This window comes from Carettochelys insculpta, chromosome 5 (assembly GCF_033958435.1).
Source record: "Carettochelys insculpta isolate YL-2023 chromosome 5, ASM3395843v1, whole genome shotgun sequence".
Lineage (NCBI taxonomy): Eukaryota > Metazoa > Chordata > Testudines > Carettochelyidae > Carettochelys > Carettochelys insculpta.
In genome coordinates, this window is record NC_134141.1 from 75,608,560 (window position 1) to 75,627,593 (window position 19,034).

Below are 19,034 nucleotides of genomic sequence, written 5' to 3' on the forward strand. Positions count from 1 at the left end.
TCTGTGAAGGGTTCTTAAAGGCCTCTGATTTGTCTAGTCATTGGGGCCAGCTGGCCCCAGTTTGGCTGAGCCATCTCCCACCCAGCTGCCTGTGATTGTCCTGCAGGCCTTTCTGTTTGTCTGAGCTCCCTCTGAGGGGCCCTCCACCCTGGCCCTGCCACAATAGGTAATGACCTATAGGAGTCTTTCTATATGTCCTGTAGGTAGTTGCCTCTAATTTATCTTAAAAGAGCTAAGAAATCTTAATTGCCACTGGTCTTCTCCATCTCTCACTTCCATAATATTTCAGCTGTTGCTCCGAAGAAAGAATGATACAGTATCTACTGAATCATCATATTACCTCCCAGTTGAATATTAATTTTCCCTGGTGGCCTCCCATACATGAAGCAACTAGTCCCAGAATTTTATTTATTTATTTTTTTTAAAGTTTGGGAGATGGAAGTTTACACTACTACAGAAGAATAAATGAATGCATAATATAATACAGTGAATTATCCAATATATCTTCTTAGGACTCAATCCTGTAAAAGTTTAAGGTCGTGTAAATTTACAGCCATGAGCAGTCACATTGGGGTCAACTGAATCACTCATATATGAAGTTACATATCTTAAAATCTTTGCAAATTAAGAGTTTCAAGTAAAGGGGCATTATTTAGGAATTCTAAAGTAAATATGTAATGTTGTGTTGCAAATGAATCAGTTGCTCGTAAAAATGATACATAGTACCTCCGGGATATTAAAACTCATCTTTCCAACAGGCATATTTGGTGTACAGCCCTAAACCATAGCTAGCCATCTGTTCTTTTAAAACAGGCGTGTCTTTAAAATTGGACAATTCTGTAAACTTGGCACTATGGGAAAATCCTGAACATTATAATAGTGTGCCAAGATCACCACAAGAGATAACACAACGGAGCTGTCCTTAGCAAAAGAACCTTTCATCTTAATGATAGAAAATGACTTCAAGGATAACAGAAGACTGAGTAAGTCAAACTGTTTTCTGACTTCCACGTTTTTTTCTTTAAAAAAAGAAATCCAAAACAAAGCTTAAAAACTTACTTTAGCTTCAATCTTGCACCTTTTGAAAGCAAGAAGTGTCATTAACTTCAATAGTAGTAGGGCGGCAACATCTATGAATAAAGCCTCAGTATTATATAACATATTTTCTCAGGCTACACTACAGCCATTTGTCGACAGATGTTATTGTCAGAAGACATATTCCGACAAAACTCCTGTTGACAGATTGTGGCTAGACAGCAAAGCAGATTGAAAAAGCGATCCACTCTATCAACAGAGAGTGGCCAGAATACCTGGCCACTCTCTCAACAGAATGGCTGACTGGAAGCACAGCAGACAGGGCTGCCCATTGACCTGGAAGGCCTATCTGTCGACAGAGGGGCACCCGGAGCATCCATATGGCTTTTTTGTCAATAGGGACAGAAGGCTGTCGACAAAAGTGCAGTGTTCTGTTGATATTCTCTCAACAGAACACATGTTAAGTGTGGGTGCTCTGCAGGTTTTGTCGACTAAATGCTGCTGTAGACATGGCTTCATTGTTTTACTTCCGTCTGCAATGTACCTTGAGATGCTCTTGTATAAATGACTGCCACAGGTGCAGGGCTAGCTACACCTCTGTCCCGTGTGGTCTTTGAGTGGATGCTCTTGCCTTTACCTCTGCTGGGATGGAATCAAAGGATTATTCCACTTTCAGACTAGGTTCTTACCCAGTTTGGGAAGATGTGTTGGTTTTTGTTTTCCCTTTGAGGAGCATGACAACAATGGTGTATATATATTGACCAAACAACCTTCTTAAAAACAGAAGTATTAGCGAATTTTAACAGCAAGAACACAGCATTTGAGGAAAAGGATTTTAAAACAAGTAATAGTTTAAAATCTGTCCTACATACATAAAGTCTTATCATCCCTTAATGGTAACCTAGGGAATACCTTTCCTTCTACAGGCAACCCTTCTACAGAGAGTGTCATGCATAGAGTCTGCTTCCTTCAAAACAGCTCCAAACTGAAAACTGAGTCCTATAATGTTATGTGTCAAAGAACCAGAATAATAGGTGGGGCTGATTGCACCCACCTATTATTAATAAGAAGTGGTGCTACCCGCCCCACCTATAGTTATTTTTGTTATATGTATTGCTGTATTGTCTAGGAAAACCAGATATTGGCCACAACCTTGTTGTTCTAGGCGATGAACCCGCAAAGTATAGGGTTCATTTCCAATGCTCAAATTAGAGAAGCTTTTGCATGGCTTCCAATCCAAACTCGTGTAACATACAGAGCAAATCTAAATACAGATTAAAACAAGTGCACCCAATAACTAAGTTTCACGGAGCTCTACTGGTGATCTAAAGATGTGTTTTTCCATATGCAAATTCAGTTCAGATTATCCCTTGTTTTTATGTAATCGATAAGTAACTAAAATCCATTTTTCTGGTCAGATATGTATTCTGAGACTTCCCAATCAAGTTTATAGGGCCTTTGATTTCATTGGTAACAGACAATCATCGGTGACTAAATTAATGATGTGTGTCTTTTTAAAGTACACAAATTTAAACAGCAGGGCGAAATACTCATCTAGAAAACCTTACCCCAAATAACACTGTTCCTTTCATTTCAGTGGTGTAAAATTTACTATAGAAGGTTAATCAATGATGTGTTCAGACTAGATTCTTGGTACAAACAATGGCCCGCAAAAGAAATTATGCTAACAACAAAGAATAATTATAATACCTAATTCCTACATGGAGATCAAGAGGGCAGATACACAGTTCATATTCCTTTTGTGTGTTGATCAGAAACCAGATTGTGCCTTGAAGCACGCTAGCATCTTCAGGCAGTCTCTACTGAGGTATGAGGATCTTACATGCACATTTTCATCATTAGCAAGACAATTGCTCTTTAAAGTGTAGCTCTCATCTTATCTTCCTTTTACTGATCAGGTTGTTTAACATCCTTGTTTCAGGGTTAATTTAGTTATCCTATTCTCTGTCTCTTTTAAATGTCAGCTTTCTCACACAGATGATGATGTTTTCAGATGTTAGGAAACCTCTTGAGGCAGAGTAGCAAGCCAATGATGCAACTTTCCTCTGCCAAGTGAAATTTCACAATTTGTTTTTCAGTGTTTTCTTTGACTGCAAATAACATACTACATATTTCAACATGTGTATTAAATGGAGCTTAAAGTACTGGGAACCAAGTTACAATGTCTAAGAAAATATTCTCTGATGGGAAGAGGTGGAGTAGTTTGTTGATCGGCAGCCAATTGCTCTCCATTTTCTTCCGACAACTGTAAATTTGTCTTTGGCAGAGATACTAGCTATAAACTAACATTTAAACAGCAAGTATCACCAAAACAGAGAATTATCCATTTTATAACAAGCCAGAGATGTAATTCCTAACAGCAGAGCCAATGAGGCTTCCTTGAGCTACTGCATACTTTCCCTTTACTCCCCTGGAGGAACCAAACATAACAGAGGAAAAAAAACTGAAGAGGGGGGTCAGTTAGACTAAAAGGCCACTGCCTTCCCGTGTCCACCTTTTATATACATACATCTCTAACACGGGACACTAACCATCAAAAAAGGCAACTGGCACTTTAAAGGCTGCAATGGTTGCTTCCTGCTCTCTCTGTTCTCTGCAGGCCTCTCCCACACCATTTCACACACTTCTCATAAGTTGCCTTTCCTGTCATATCTTGCGTTTATGTTATGTTTCTTTTACACCATTGAATGTCAAAAAGATGAAAGATGCACCACTTTACAGTTATAATGGTGCTAATAATAGCCTGAACTTTATCTAGATAGCTAGATTTCTTGGCCCTAATTAGCTGTTTAGACTAGGCTTACTAAGGTCAACACCATATCATTTGATAAGGGCCATTACCCAGCAGGCTGTGGTAGGTACTGATATATATTAAAAGTTACACCCGTGACACTATTTAATAACAACCATTTTCTACTCAATATACCCTGCACCAGTGTTCTGTGTTTCCATCACCACTCAGTTAGGACCAGCAACTTCCATGGTTGTTTCTTCCACTTGCCTCAGGCCTAGCATGTGATGCTAAGTATACAGCATTATAAAAACAAAAAACAAAGATGAAAAATGTAAGAGAATTAAGCAAAACATACAGTTAGCCAAAATTACAGTGAAAAATGAGCTGTAGACTAACTGGGCACCAAGGCAGAAGGAACACATGGAGTGAACAATTTTATTCCATACTTACAGTTACTGAAACATTCTTTCCTTGTTAGCTGTAGAGACTGGCCAGAGGATGGTGGCACACACTCACATGAACCTGGGCCAGGCTTAAAAAAAGAAAAAAAAGTCTGTTGTTGATAGGTGTCAGTATCTATTGACTCCAGTGGCTGCTATTTTAGGCCAAGACTTTGAAAAATAGGCATCTCAATTAAGGCTCCTAAAGTCATATTTAGGCATCCAAATAAACAAGCTGAACATTCAGAAGCTCCCACTAAAATAAATATGGGCCATGGCCTTCATTACCAGTTTTTAGCCCTCTGTCGCAAGGCCTATCATAAGATTCCCTGAAACTTAGACCTGGCGTCATACAGACCAGGCCAATAGATGCCCCTAGCATGAGGAAAGAGTTGAGGATCTGTGCTTCAGGAAAGGGCTGTTTCCATGGCAAACCACCCCCCATATTCTATCAATGGACTCTTAAGAGCCAGGCTCACATCACCTTCTTACTTTCTATACTGGGGATGGGCTCTCAGAGCAGATACTGTTCTGCAGTGAAGATACAAAAAATTCACAGCGCTCAAGTCTAGTCAGTTTGAACCTGTGATGAAAGAATGAAAATCCAACACATTAAAGAGGGCTGGTGTGAACAGATTCATATTTTTTTAATTGTGCCATTTACTCTCACTGAGTCCAAACTCTATGGTCCAAAAGGAAATTAGAAAAGACATCTAGGTCCCTCTCCCAGCACTGAGAAGCTTAATTTTAGGACCCAGTTCAGATACTTGTAAATGCCTCATCAGAATGGCCACTCTTCACTGACTACTGTAAGTGCAGTCATCAGGATGGGGTTGCTCTTGGCTTCCTTTCCTGTCGTACACTGAAGCTCTTGTATTTCACAGCAACTCCTGCACATTTAAGGCCACACTGCAGCAATTAGCAGCATATTCATTAACCTCAATGGGAGTGGGATTCGGCCACAGCTCCAAAAATCCTGTTGATCTGTCTCTGATATATCTATATCTATATCTATTTCTATACTTATAGGCCATACACCAGAACACTCAGACTTTTTATTCGTTCACATTCTGTAACATAATAGAGTGTGTTTATCTGCTTTTGAAATTCAGAACGCCTAGTCAATCTCTGTGCCATGTGTTGCAGAGATACATATGGTAAGTCTTTAAAAAGGTCCTCAGTTAAAATTGTGCATGTGACAGCATGTACCAGGTATTTATTTGATAGACAGGAGACTAATTAGTGATTCTGGTTCCCCAAAGTGACAGAATGTACATCCAACTTCCCCAGAGTGACTATTTGAACATCTGTTTCAGTTTTTTTAAGAATATCTTGTGTATCAGATTAGAATTGTCAGAAACAAAACATATTTTGCACCATTGGATAAGTTATTTTGTTAGTCTGTAAAGGGCTACTGGACTGCTTTTTTGTTTTTGTACAATTACAAATATTCAAAAACTATAAATGATGTATAACCTTCTTAAGGCTTCAGACGTGGAAGTCTGGATGCTTAATGAAAGCGTATGTGAACCAATAAAACAAACATGTTCCATAGCCTCAACCAACCAAGTATTTCCATATCAAAGATTATTGGGATCCTCTTTTTCACTAACCCTAGATCCCTGTGATGGGGTGCCTACCTCATGCTGAGCTCTAAGGGGTTAACAGAGCTCGGGAAGCAGCCAGTTTGAGAAGGACTGTGAGGAGCAGCCGATCAGGGCTGTGGTGGCCCATGTAAGAAGTGTTGCAAAGCAGCTTTCATCCCTCCCTGAAGCCTGAGGAGAAAGGATGCTGACTGCATTGCTACCAGAGCAGTACTCTAGACACATACCTGGGGAGCTAAAGGCAGCTCCTAGTGACCTCCAGGAGTCTGCAGGCTAAGGCCCCAAAGCAAGGGCAAAGAGGTGCTGGGAACCTCTGGGAAGTAGCCCAAGGAAAAATATTGAGAGGTTGGAGGGGATGCAACACATGGCTGCCATCTACAGAGTCCCCCAGGTGGGACCCAGAGTAGTGGGTGGGGCCAGGTTTTACCCCTCCCCTGCCTTGCCACTGAGGAAGTGGTTAAACAATTGGCTGCAGAATCCACAGAGGGAAATGGTTGGATCGAGGGACTGTGATACTATCCCCAGCAGTGGGGAGCATGGGTGAAGCACAGGTGGAGGTCTGTGTCAGAAAGAGGATGCCACAGTTTTGGGAGTAACGTGGATCTTGCCGCGCAAACCGGTGGTTTCTCCCTGCCCAGTGGCCGAAATCATGAGGGTGAGCCGGGCGCTGGGACCCTCGGTTCTCGGAGCGGGCCAGACCCACCCGCCCCCCCAAGCAGGAGAGAGCGCACCCGTTAATGGGAGCAATGCAAACGCACATAAGGTCCACCCTACCCCCTAGCAGGCAGCAGCCGAAACAGGAAGTGAGGCTTAGGCACAGATTGAAATGTGCAACTAGTGAACTATTTATTAACAAAAACAACAGCAGGCGAAGATACAACAACAAGTGTAGAATATAGACATGAACCAACTCATAATAGTTTTCTATAAAGAATAACCCTTAACTAAACTTAACTATACTCAACTAAACACTTACTACATGCTCCATGAGGAACACCCGTGCAATTAACTTTATTGTTCCGGAAAGCAAGAAACCAAGTTATTGGATTAGGGTAAGGAAAAAGGGTAAGAGGATCCGGGCTGGGGCGCTACTCCCAGCCCAAGTGGTTGGTGCTAGAGACTGCCAGGGATGCTACCCGTGTCAACCTCTTTCAAAACTGCAACCTTTTCCCGGGGATCTTATGACCCACACCAGGATAAATGCAGAAAGAGGGGAATAAAACGGTTAGAGGGAATAAGGTGGCTCTGCTTCCACCATTTAAAGTATGCCTTATGGCATTGTCATACGGCAATAAGCCAAGTGTTTATTACCCAGCCAACATATGGCATTAAGACAGGATGTAACTTTGATAACTGTAACTAACTAAGAGCACTACTATTAAAACTACTACAAAACTAATTAATAGATAATAAGCTAATAATCAACTGGTGTTATTAATCAAGTGCGCCTCTAGTTGGTAATATATGGGCTTTTAGGCCCGGCCCAAAGGAGTCGGGCCCCCAGGCTCTGCCCTCCCCCTGCCAGAAGACAGCATGGTGATGGGAATGACCCTTCGCCCCCCCTTTTAGGGGTCCCAGTGCCCAAAGTAGTTGAAGGCTTTGTACGTGAAATGTCAGTTTCTGGTAAAAGACTCTGGGCTGAGCCTTGGGTCAAGTGAAGGTTTACGTGTCTCGACATGGAGGTTTGTCCAGTATGGTTGAGTTGTCTTGTCAGGGGAGTGGTCTCTAATAGCAAGTGACGCGGGTGGCTGTATGGCGGGAACAGCGGTGGCGATGACGTGGCGCTGGCAGGCTCCTGGTTTCCCTGCCTGGTACGCAGTACCCGCGGCCAGAGCCGCGGGCCAGTTCGCCACCCGACAGGTATGCCGAGGAGCCCACTTGCCACTTCCTCGCCGCTTGTGAGCGCTGGGGCTGCGATGGCAGCAATGCGCAAGCTTGCACTTCTCAGCCCTGCAGCAGTGAGGCGCTGCTGTCGAGCAATGGTGACGCCGATGTTGGTGGCGCCGCAGTGATTTCAGCTTTGCCCAGCTGGGCTGGCCTGAGGATCAGCGGATGCTGTGTTATTACAGCCAACGCTCTCCTTTGCAGGCTAGCAGCATTCTCAGCCGCGTCACCAAGGGCCCCCGAATGAGCTGGGGCTCTGGCTTTTATAAAACTAGTTCATAAATAATTCATGATTTGATTAACATATTCATAAGGCCCAAAACTCTACACACCTGGTTTTCAAACAGGTCCTCAGTGGCTTGGAAGGTGCTAGAAAGCTTTCCCTCCAGCCAATCAGAGGTCCATGATTCAAACCTGTACTCATGAGTTCAGGTTACCAGGGAAACCAACTGACCCAGAGTGACTGTTGGGGGGGGGGGCTGCTAAATGGCAGCCTATGAGACTTTAGATTTTCCGTGTACCTGCATTGATTTTTACACAGCCAGAGGCGTGTTTCCCCTGACACATGGGGACGATAATGCCCTAGGGATAAAAATCCCTGACAGATCTCTAGAGCAGAAGTAGTGACAGTGAGATGCCCCCAGAAGAGAGTGCACTGTCTAGCAGAAAAGCAGGGTCATCCAGAAAGGGGTGATGAGTCACATGCCGTCACAGCCCCCTTCACTCCATAGTCTTATCCCTCAGAAATCATTGGTTTCTGCCTTCCACTTCAAAAAAGTCACCCAGAGGAATAAGAAAAGAATTTAATTGATGTGTCAGGCTAGCTCTTTTCATGTAGTCCACCCAAAAGTCAGATGTTACGTTTACAGCTTTCATTCACTGCTCATGCAAAATGGGTTTGAACCAGTTTAGGAAGGCCTAACACGAGAGAGTCTGCCTGTAACACACTACCAGTCACATTAGGTCAACCATTTATATTTTATAGCTTCCCTGTTATGCTGCTGTAGTTACTTGAGCTCATCTGTGGACACTGGAAGCCAACTGTTGCTCAAAGTACACTGGTGTGCAAGTTAATGGCTGCTTTAAAATATAATGTAGGCCAAGATTGTGAATGTGTCCTGCCAAATGATATAAAACACCAATACAGGTTTCTCATGTCTGAAGATTAACAGCACCTGTTGAGGTGAACATCAATCTCAAGAAGACTTTCTGTATACAAAAGGTCATCTTTATCTTCTTTGCTTGCTGCCTCCTTCCTGATGGATTTTAAAAATATTGTTACCCAGTTTTAACAGTGAGCTGATTTTCAGGGATCAGTGGGTTGTTTTCGTTAGGAGAAATGGATGATTTCTTTGATACAATCGCATTTATTTACAAAGAATGTACAAAGTTCTCTTTTCCCTGAAAACGGTTCCTTCACTCCATCTTTGTGTTCTTCAGTGTGTTTCTGCATACACACAGATTTACCAACCACCATGCCAGTGCCTGTGTTTGCTATGTCAACCTCCAGGGAAACCCCTCCAGGGAAATCTGCTTTTACTCAAGCCTTTCATGTGCCTATATTTTGAGTGATGGCTCCTATTTTTTTCAGCTACATAATTTCGTGGAAGGACTTGATTGTTTCTTACATTTATTCAGATTGAAGGGCAGCTGGTATACCCACCAGCTTTGATAAGATTTTGCTCAACCATGAGGCATAATAAATATACATTGTAAAAGCAGTTAAGGGAAATTTTAAAGCCATGTAACTACTACAGCTTGGGATAATACCAAGTGGAGTGAAATCTTTGCTATGAAACCTGAACCCAGGTAAAACAACTGGTTTCTAATACGTTGCAAATGTGAAACGTAGCTCAGATTTTAACACCTGTCTCTGAGACTTGCTAAACTGCCAGTGGTTTCAAATAGCCAGGCTTACTTTTGAGCACACCTCCTACTGATTTTGAATTTCCATGCGGAACGAGATTAAACACAGCAATTTCAGCTACATTTTGCTTTGAGTGTAAGCATTTATCCAAATCCCAAACTCACAAGCCTATGCAAGCCTACACAGAAACCAAAGTAAAGATCTGGACTTTGGTTTAGGAATTACAATGTATTATATGTACAGTGCTTAGCTCAGTGGGCATTTGACCCGATTGACATCGAGGCATTACTGTTTCAAAATAAATAATAATGTATAGTGGTAACGTTATGTAACTGGAACAGTCAGTGGTTTAGAATTACTCACAACTTTAATTTTAACTCCTCCATCTTCTTTAAAAATTCTATGGTAAGGTCATCAGAGCTAAGCAAAGGAAAAAAGAAAACAGGACTGTATCAAGTTCTGTAACTCACCAGAGTGCTGTAAAGCTTATTGCAATAGTGCTGTAAAATGACTTGGAATTCTGTGATGTCAGATGCTAGAGTAACACAACATATTATCATTGTCCAAGTTTATACCCTTACTATTGCTGGAAGCATTTACTTGGCTGTCTGGTCTCTGTTGCCACGGTCACTAACTGAGTCTGCACAGTGTTCTGCTGATAGCATCACAAGTCTTAGTATGGGTTAAGGACTAAATCGTGACAGCCTTGAAAGGGTATGCTAACACTGGGTGAAGGACGGTGGGCCAAGGCGCCCCATATGCTCAACTCACGTTTAGGGACAGGATAATGGTGGAAGAAGGGAGCTGGGAGGAATGAGATAAATGAGGAGACATGGTTTTGCTTCCAGCCTGCTACAGGTAGCTGCAATCATCTGGCTCAGAGGGGAACACACACTGTGCCCTATGAAAGTGTTTGTGGGGTGGGGGGAAGGACAGGGGAGACCTCTTTGATGTAACAGTGCAGCCCTTATTGAAAATGCAGGGGTGCTGGAACAGTTTTTATAGTTGCGGCATGGCAGTTATTGAACCACATTGCATACAATGCCAGCTTCTCTAGCTCCTGCACCTGTGTGTCAGTGTGACTGACTGACTCTGCTGCACATACAGCCACAGGCTGACACTGATGTATTAAAATCAGAATGTTTAACCATCCATCTAGCTTTATGAGAAATACTTACAATTAGAATGCCAAAACATAATAAGAGTTATGAAGAATTACACAATGCTTTGTGCTATTCATTTATATTTAGTTTTGGCCTAATTAATTTTCCTGGATGCTATTGTTTGTTTCCCTAGTCTGAATTTGCATTAATGTTCAAAATTTAAAATGTAAAACTATAGTAACAGAACAACACAGAGACAGATCTTTAGCAGGTGTATCATCGTATTTACATTGGCTTCTGTGGGCTTATGCTGATTTACATATGCTAAGCTGAGGAAATGTCCCACAAAACTGAAAATCTTCCAACATTTTGATAATTCTATGAGGTAGGGAGTTAAACACTTTGATAATTAGAGAACAATGGAAGAGTTGAAGCAAAAACACAGAACGAACTGCATCAACAGTTTGCTTCTTAAGTTTAACAATTTTAAGCTCAATAAAAGCACTACTTAGTGAAACATCAACTCTTTGAAATACCAGTGAGAGAAGTGATCAGAATATTAAAGTAATTACTGTTAGGGTATGTCTAAACTAAAGAGTTATTCTGGTATAGGTGATTCCAGACCTGTTATTCTGAAATAAACTATTCTGGAATAACAAATCCATGCTACAGGGAAGCCTGGGAATCAGCAAATCTTTTTCTGAAATAGCATATCCACACATAATGGACCCTATTTTGCGTTAGAGCCCTCAGAAGCACTCTGGGGAGGGCACCAGAGCAGGTACTTCCTGTGACTGCTTGGTCAGGGAAGCTGCTCTAAACAGCTGTCTCACACGTAACCCCACCTCTGCCTCCCTCCTCCTGGGATGTAAAGGGGACTCACTGGGCATGGGCAGCATGAAGCTGGAGCAGCTGCAAACCACTGCCGGGCACACGGGGCTTCATGCTGCATCTCATGACACATGGCTGCCAAGCTGCTCACAGGTTGCTCCATCAGGAAAATGATGAGGACCAGATGGACCACCTCTCCCAGGTCCTGGCACTCCTGCTGCTGCATGGTACCCTCAATCCACTGTACACCAGGGAGCACTACTTCTGGTGGTGTGCCACGAGCTCCGACTGGTAAGATTTCATAGTCCTGCAGTGAGGGGATGATTAGCACTGGCAGCAGAGCTTCCTGATGACAAAGGCCGTCTTCCAGAAGGTCTTCTGGTGGCTTACCCCTCCCTCAGGTGACAGGATACCTGCATGAAACCTGCCATCCACGCAGGATTAACAGCACCCTGCTTTTACAAGCTGGGACCCCTGGATGTATCTATCACCATGCTATTGATTACCACTCAAAATAAAAGGTACAAAATAAAAGTGATTTATTTATCAAATAAAAGGTTAATCAAGCAAAACTCCGGCTATCAATATAAATGAATAACTATCATATCACTCCCTACCACAGTCCCGGATTGAGCTGTGATCACCCAGGTAGGTTCTGCTGCCACAGGAGGGTGGAGAGCAGTGGTAGAACTATTGATCAAAGGAACGCCACGCTCAGGACCACGAGCTAAATGGACACTGTGTCTTCTTTATTCTGCTCGTCTATGCTTGACTTGCCATCCTGAATGAAGAAATGCCTGAAGAGAGTGGTAAGTTGGGTGCAGGCATGTGTGAACACTTCCGTCTCCTGCATCACTAACTCTAAATACAGAAATATCCTGGCCTACTAAGTCTCCACACTGTGCTGGCCAGTTACCCTAACCACCAACAGCCTCCTCTAGTTCTCCTACTGGACTGAAACAGGAGCACCCGAGCAAGAGAGCTCTCCGACCTATGAGGTCTCACAGCACAATGGCAAAGATTTGCTCTAGCCACCAGGGGCCTTCTCTGGTTCTCCTGCCTGACTCCTGATGGGGCACCAGAGCGTGAGAACCCTGAAGGGAGTGTTCCACCCACTTATACAACCCCTGTCTCTGTGCTGAACTCTGATCACATGACCCTACTTTTCCTGCCTTTGGATTCATGCCCTCTTTTCCCTCTGAGGGGTCAATGACCCAGCACTTTTGGACTCCATATTCGAAATAAATTCCAGTAGGGACTCCATTTTGAATTACCATCAGAATCCTATTGGTAACAGCCCTCTTTGAACCAAAACCAAAATTTGTCCCTAACACCATGCAGAAGTGTGTTGCTGCTGCTCTGCGGAAGCTCGCCATGCTGGACAGCTACTGCTCCATTGGGAACCAGTTCAGCATCGGGAAATCCACTGTCAGGGTCATGCTTCTTCAGGTCATCCACACCATCAACCAGGTGCTGCTGCGCATGGGTGTCACTCTGGGAAATGTGGATACCATTGTGAATGGCTTAGCTGCCATGAGCTTTCCTAATTGAGTGGGAGGGCACTAGACAGCATGTACATCCCCATTCTGGGCCCTGCCCACTGGACCATGGACTATTTCAACCACAAGAGCTACTTCTCCATTGTGGACTACAGGGGCCACTGCACAGACATCAGCTTGGGACATCTGCAAAGGGCTCATGACACATGCATCTTCTGGAACTCCTGCCTTTTCCTGCACGCTGGCACCTCCATCCCCAACTGCACCATCAGCGTTGTGGAGGTGAATATGCTGGATTCCTCCCAGGCTTTATAGTCACCCTGGTGCAGCGCCTTACTTTTGAGCAGGCGCTGCTCTAGGGTCTGGTGTGCCCTTTCTCTACCATGCCTGCAGCGGTCCGGCCATAGATCTTGGCATTCCAGTGCCTGGTGCAGAGATTCGGGAGAGTGCTTTTCTCCTCCCAGTGCTCTGTGACGTCCGACATCTCCACAGCGGTCGAGGACAGTGCTTGCCAGTGTCCGTGAGAACTAGGTGCTGTGGGAGCAGCTCCGGCATGGCTCATGGCTTCCCTCTTACTACCCTGCAGTTCAGCGCTTCAGAACAGGCCACATGCAACCAACCCTTCTGCTTGTGGCCAGCTCCTTTAAGGCTCTGCGAGGATGTGTGTGTGTGTGTGTGTGTGTGTGTGTGAATGAGCAGTAAAATACTTCTCTGTATAAGCAATGGTTGCAATTACCTCGTGGATTTCATGTAATGTGAGGTGAGGCAGTCCGTGGGACTGTGACTAGCAGAGAAGCTTATCTACAAGACAGTCTCTATTAATATTGGCCACAGGCTCACAGCATCAACAAGTGTGAGAACTTCTGGGCTATTTTATTTGAACCTAAAGGGAAACCAGATCTGCAAAGGTATGATATTTAGATCCTGTGCCACATTTTTTCCTCACTCCTACTTAAGCCTCTGTACCCCTTCTGTATACATTAAAATTCCTGCAACCCTTCTCTCCTGCTTTGCCAGGTCAGCAAGATGTTTTTTAAAATCCTTTTCCCTTGATCCATCTCTGTGTAAGCCATCTTTAAACACTCCAGGCCTTTTCACGTCCAGCTCTCTGTGGTATTTCTCTTATACTTTGCAATCCAGGTCACTATAGTATCTCTCTGCTGAGGGCCTTAGAATTCTAATTTTAATTCTAACTTGTTCTGGCATGTAATAAAATGTGAGATGTAGCCAATCCTACAGCTTGAGCAAGATTTCAACATGGCAGAGTGACGCAGTTGGGCAATGCAAACTGAAGAACCTCTGATTGGAGAAATTCTTTAATAATCTCTCTGGAGGAAAGGCTACAGGAGGGAGAAGCCAGAGGGAAGCTAGACGCTGGATGGAAGGTAGGCTGCTGATGAGTGTATGGAGTTTGGCAGAGAATGGAATTCAAAAGAAGAAAGGGTACTCAGGACTTGCTGATTCTACACATGAAAGATTTTTTTCATTCCTGAGAAAGATTAGTTATGAAGCAGGCCACTCATTTGTAACATAAAGCCAAGATATTCAAAAACAGACCAGGAAGTTTAGGTATCTCAAATTTTGAGTGTTCAACTTGAGACATCTTGAAGGTGCCCCAGTTTTAGGAAGTTCTGAGCACCTGCTTCTGTAAAATCAGGCTCCTCCACTTAAATTGTGTCAACTTGTACATGCCAAAAAGATATCAACCTCAAGTTACTTTTTGAAAACTTTAACCTTTTCTGAAAATATTCAACTGTGCTTGGGTAAAGATGGGCACATAAACAAAATAAACCAGTATGTTTATGAACTCCCTCCTTACGGATAATTTATTTTAGCCATGGTCAACAGGAAGATCTGAAGATTTATGAATTTAGCAATCCAGTTGCAGTCAGATGCTCTGTAATATATCGAGAAGTAGCTGATTTCAACCTGTCTGTGTATAAATTATTCACAAAATTGGAGATGTGTAGAATATTTGACAGACAAATTTGGCCCTTAAGATGGGAGTTTTGAAATTTTGAACCATACTAGTCCACTTGGTTAGAACAAATAGTCCAGAGGATCCTGGTCCATGACAGGTGATTGCATGCACTAGAAGAAGAAGAAGAAGAAGAAGAAGAAGAAGAAGAAGAAGAAGTTGTTAACTGACTTTTATCAAATGTTTTCTGCAACACATGGAGTAAAAGTTTACCTTGTATCTCCATACAGAGTTACAGGCAACTAAGCAGTTTCACTCCTCAGGGTTTACAGAAATATGATAATCAATTTACATACAAGGCGGCAAATTATATGGGCCTATGGGGCCAATGCTCTGCCAATATTCAGGAATGTGGGCCTGGCTCCATCAATGTTTGAGGTTATGTTTTCAGAGCCTTCCTGTCTATAGCATTTCCCCCAGGCCCTGCATTTTGGGGAGGCTCCATGCACCACGGCTACATGGGTTCTAGGGCAGCCTGGGGGAGATTAGGTACCGGAAGCAGCAAATGACCTGGCCTCGGCTCACTTTACTCTACCACATTGGCTCCTAATGTCACTCAGGGGAGGGGGCGGAAGCTGGAAAGAGGTAGACAGGGGTTTGGAGGTAGGGGGTGGAATGAGGGTGGGGAAAGGATGGAGGAAGGTGGGAAGGGGCATGGGGTCTTGGGCAAGAGTTAAAATGAGGACAGGGCAGGGGAAAAGCAAGGGTGAGAAGAGGTGGAGTGGTGGCGGGGGTACGGCCAGGTCACTCACTACTGCCAGCATCAGGTCCCCCCATCCCTGCTAACTCCCCACATCCTCCTGAAGTACATATCCTGCCCTCAAGTATGGGGCCCCAGGACAATAGTCCCTGTCCAGCCTATTCCTGTTCAGGACACCACCACCAATTATATAAGCCTAGTGCCCATGCAATGGCACTTGAACCTACATCAACCACATCCAAATCTCAGTGGGTTCCACTTAGTCGCAACAAACCATATCTTGGTTTGCACAAAAAAGTGGTGATTTTTATAAGATTTTGATGCAGAAGTCAAAAGATTATCCCAAGTTTAGTCCAAGGATATGTGAACATTTATTAACTTCTCAAGCTGATTTGAATTTTGGTTTAGAATAAATCCCCAAACATAGGAGGTGCATAGCTTGCAATTTAGTGCTGCGAGTCTTACATAATGCTGTACCATAGATATCAATGCAAACCAAAAGATGGCATTTTTAATACACTCCACACCTATTCCAGCTTTTCTAGTCTAAAACATGGCTGTAGATTATTCAAGTCTAGTATGTTTTATTAATCCATTCTTCCAGTAATTCATTTTATAAAGGAAAATGATAAAAAAGGTCACAGTAACATCTGCAGCCATGAAAAGGGGGAGAGTAAATGGAATTCTTGTTGCAGATGACATCACAGGGATGTAGAATGTTCAAACTGCCCTGTGTGAAACGTAGTCATTTCTAGAGTTAAATTGCCAGTTTTGTAAGGATGTCATTGTGATGTGTGCAGTTGCTCAGGTGGTGGTATGTGAACTGCCAGACACGGTGCCCTTTCTGAAAGGGGGAGGGCTTTTTTCTGGAAGTCTCCAGTCATGTTTTTAGACTGCATGCTAGTCCGGCAACTGTTGCTGTGCATGCTCTTCTGTCACCTACAGCAGAAGGTGACTCAGCACTGACTCACTGAATTCCCTGCCAATGGATTTCCCAGGCTGTGAGCTGCTCTTCATCAGCCTATTGCCGTCAGCATTGACATAACCCTCCTCCACAGTAGTTTAAATCCCCTCCAACTGAGTTTGCCAGCCAGTGCGTATGTGCAGGGCATCATGACTTTCACAGCTAGCCAGTTTTGTAATCTAAACCCTGAATTGAGTAGGTTTCTTATTTAAAGTATACCTTGTTTTCATGAGTGATCTAAAATCATTCAGTTAGCTGAATGTCTTCAGTGAGGGGACTACAATATTTATAAAAACCACTGCATTCATTACCTTTGTATCCAAACTGTGGATGGTGAAAATGAACATTACATTGCTGCAATAAACTCTCACCTCATTACAAGCCTCATCTTTATGAGGTTACCTTTGCTATCATGCTAATAATTAGCTTTGGCACTAGTCTCCATTAGTCGTGACGCAAATCAGAGCTGCACTTGGCACAGTGCACTGGTGCTGAGTGACAAAATAAAACAGCAAAGAACATTTTGTATTGATGTACAAAATGCATCCATTCTGCATGTATCACCATTTAATTAAATGATGTTACTGATATTCTCAGTTCTGACACACCTCCAGTGTTTTCTTGTCTAGACCAAAACTGATCCTTATCGTATTCAATCCAATTTTGTGTTTTCTAATTCCCTGGTACACTATTTTAAATATTGACACATGCTATATGATAAAGGCAGAACAATAAGGACAATAGAAATGTAAAAAATATGAGAAGTCCTGTGGCAATTTGTAGACTATCAGATTTTTGGAGCATAAGCTTTTGTGGGCAAAGACCCACTTCATCAGATGCATGTGAGTCTGCATATCAGTCTACAAGGTGCCACAGGACTTCTCTTTGTTTTTGAGGATACAAGCTAACATGGCTACCCCTCTGATTATTTAGGTCTGCAAGGTCCAATATGGTTTCCACGCACCACGTGTGGTGAATAGGAGACCATATTGTATCAAAGGGGGCTCTTGGAGCACAGTCCCGAGCTGGAGCCCAAGCCACTTCCTCAGGCCCCACCAGAGTGTGGCACTGAGGCTGGAGCCCAAGCCTGAGCCCCTGCCCCGGGGCCCCCACGAGTGCGTGAGGCCGGGGCCAGATCCCAAGCCTCTGCAGTGGGACCCCTCCAGAGCAAGGGGCTAGAGTCTGAGCCTCTGCCACAGTGTCCCCATCAGAACACGGTGCCAGGGCCCACTGGAGTGCGGGCCAGGGCTGGAAATCCCTGCAGTGGATCCCCCACAGGTAACGGAGGATGCAAGGCAAAGGGGTGGAGAGGCTCAGGCAGGCACTCTGCCTTAGGAAGGTTGCTGACCCCTCGGCTGGGGGGTGGGGGGAGGGCTGGCTCTGGGGGAGGGGAAGACCATTTATTTAGAGTTGGGGGGGGGCAAATGTGGTGAATAGGCCCCATAGATAAAAGTTGTTTAGATAAGACTGCTATGTCCAAGTCAACAATTTTGAAGTAATAAATTGAACATATGTTTCATTAACTGCATTTATAATAATAGATCATCATCCAATTATAATCTACATTACTTCTTCATCAGTATTTTACAGTTTATTTAGGAAGTATAGTAAAGTCCCTTTGAAAACCCCAGAGTGCATGTTAGGTTCTTAAGTCACCCTTAACTGTCAGTAAGATTTCATTACCTAACGAACCCCACTGCTAAGAGCTATAAACTGTGTGGCCTAAGGAATAGACTCCCTGGCATGGCATGGCATGGTTCAGACCTGACAGGTCCCAAACAACAGAATTTTCCGGATCGGGGATGTCCAGGGCTTCTGTCCCAGCCAGCACCAGCTCACTGCTCCCCATGGACTCTGAGCTTCCCAGGGAGATCCCAGGGCTCTGGCAGGCAGGGGCTATGGCTCCAGACCTACCCTGTGTGGGGGCTCTGGCAGGGATTCCAGCCCCAGTCCTGCACTCCAGCAGGGGCTCTACCCGGCTTTCTTTCCTCCATCTCCCACAGCAGCGGGGCCAGTGGAGGCTCCAGGTCTAGCCCATGCTAGGCTGCCAGCCGCCACTGTGGCCCCAGTTCCTGCCCCCTGGATTAGAGTTTGGCCCAGCCCTGGGACTCCAGACAACAGAATACCAGACAACAGAGTATCAGATTTAAAAGATTCGACTTGTAGAGCAAAGATCTGAACGTCTGGTGATTTCGGTTCAGTTGCCAGGTTTGCTGATAGATCTTGGGCCCGTTATTAGAGAAACATATCAGCTGTGAACTGAAGAAGAGCTCTATGTTGCTTAAACGTTTGTGTTGTTAACCAACGTAACTTGGTCCGATAAAAGATTTTATCTCACTCACTTTATCTCTCTAAGATCTCGGACAGTTTCTCC

At 43.9% G+C, this 19,034-nt stretch overlaps 1 long non-coding RNA gene across 1 annotated transcript in view; it reads left to right on the top strand.

Moving 5' to 3' along the window:
* Nucleotides 1-913: 913 nt before the first annotated feature.
* LOC142013134 (uncharacterized) overlaps nucleotides 914-19,034 on the top strand; it is a 60,832-nt gene continuing 42,711 nt past the window's right edge. Inside the window, exon 1 of the long non-coding RNA XR_012645557.1 lies at nucleotides 914-983. This is a non-coding gene — a long non-coding RNA (uncharacterized LOC142013134). The remainder of the gene's footprint in view (nucleotides 984-19,034) is intronic.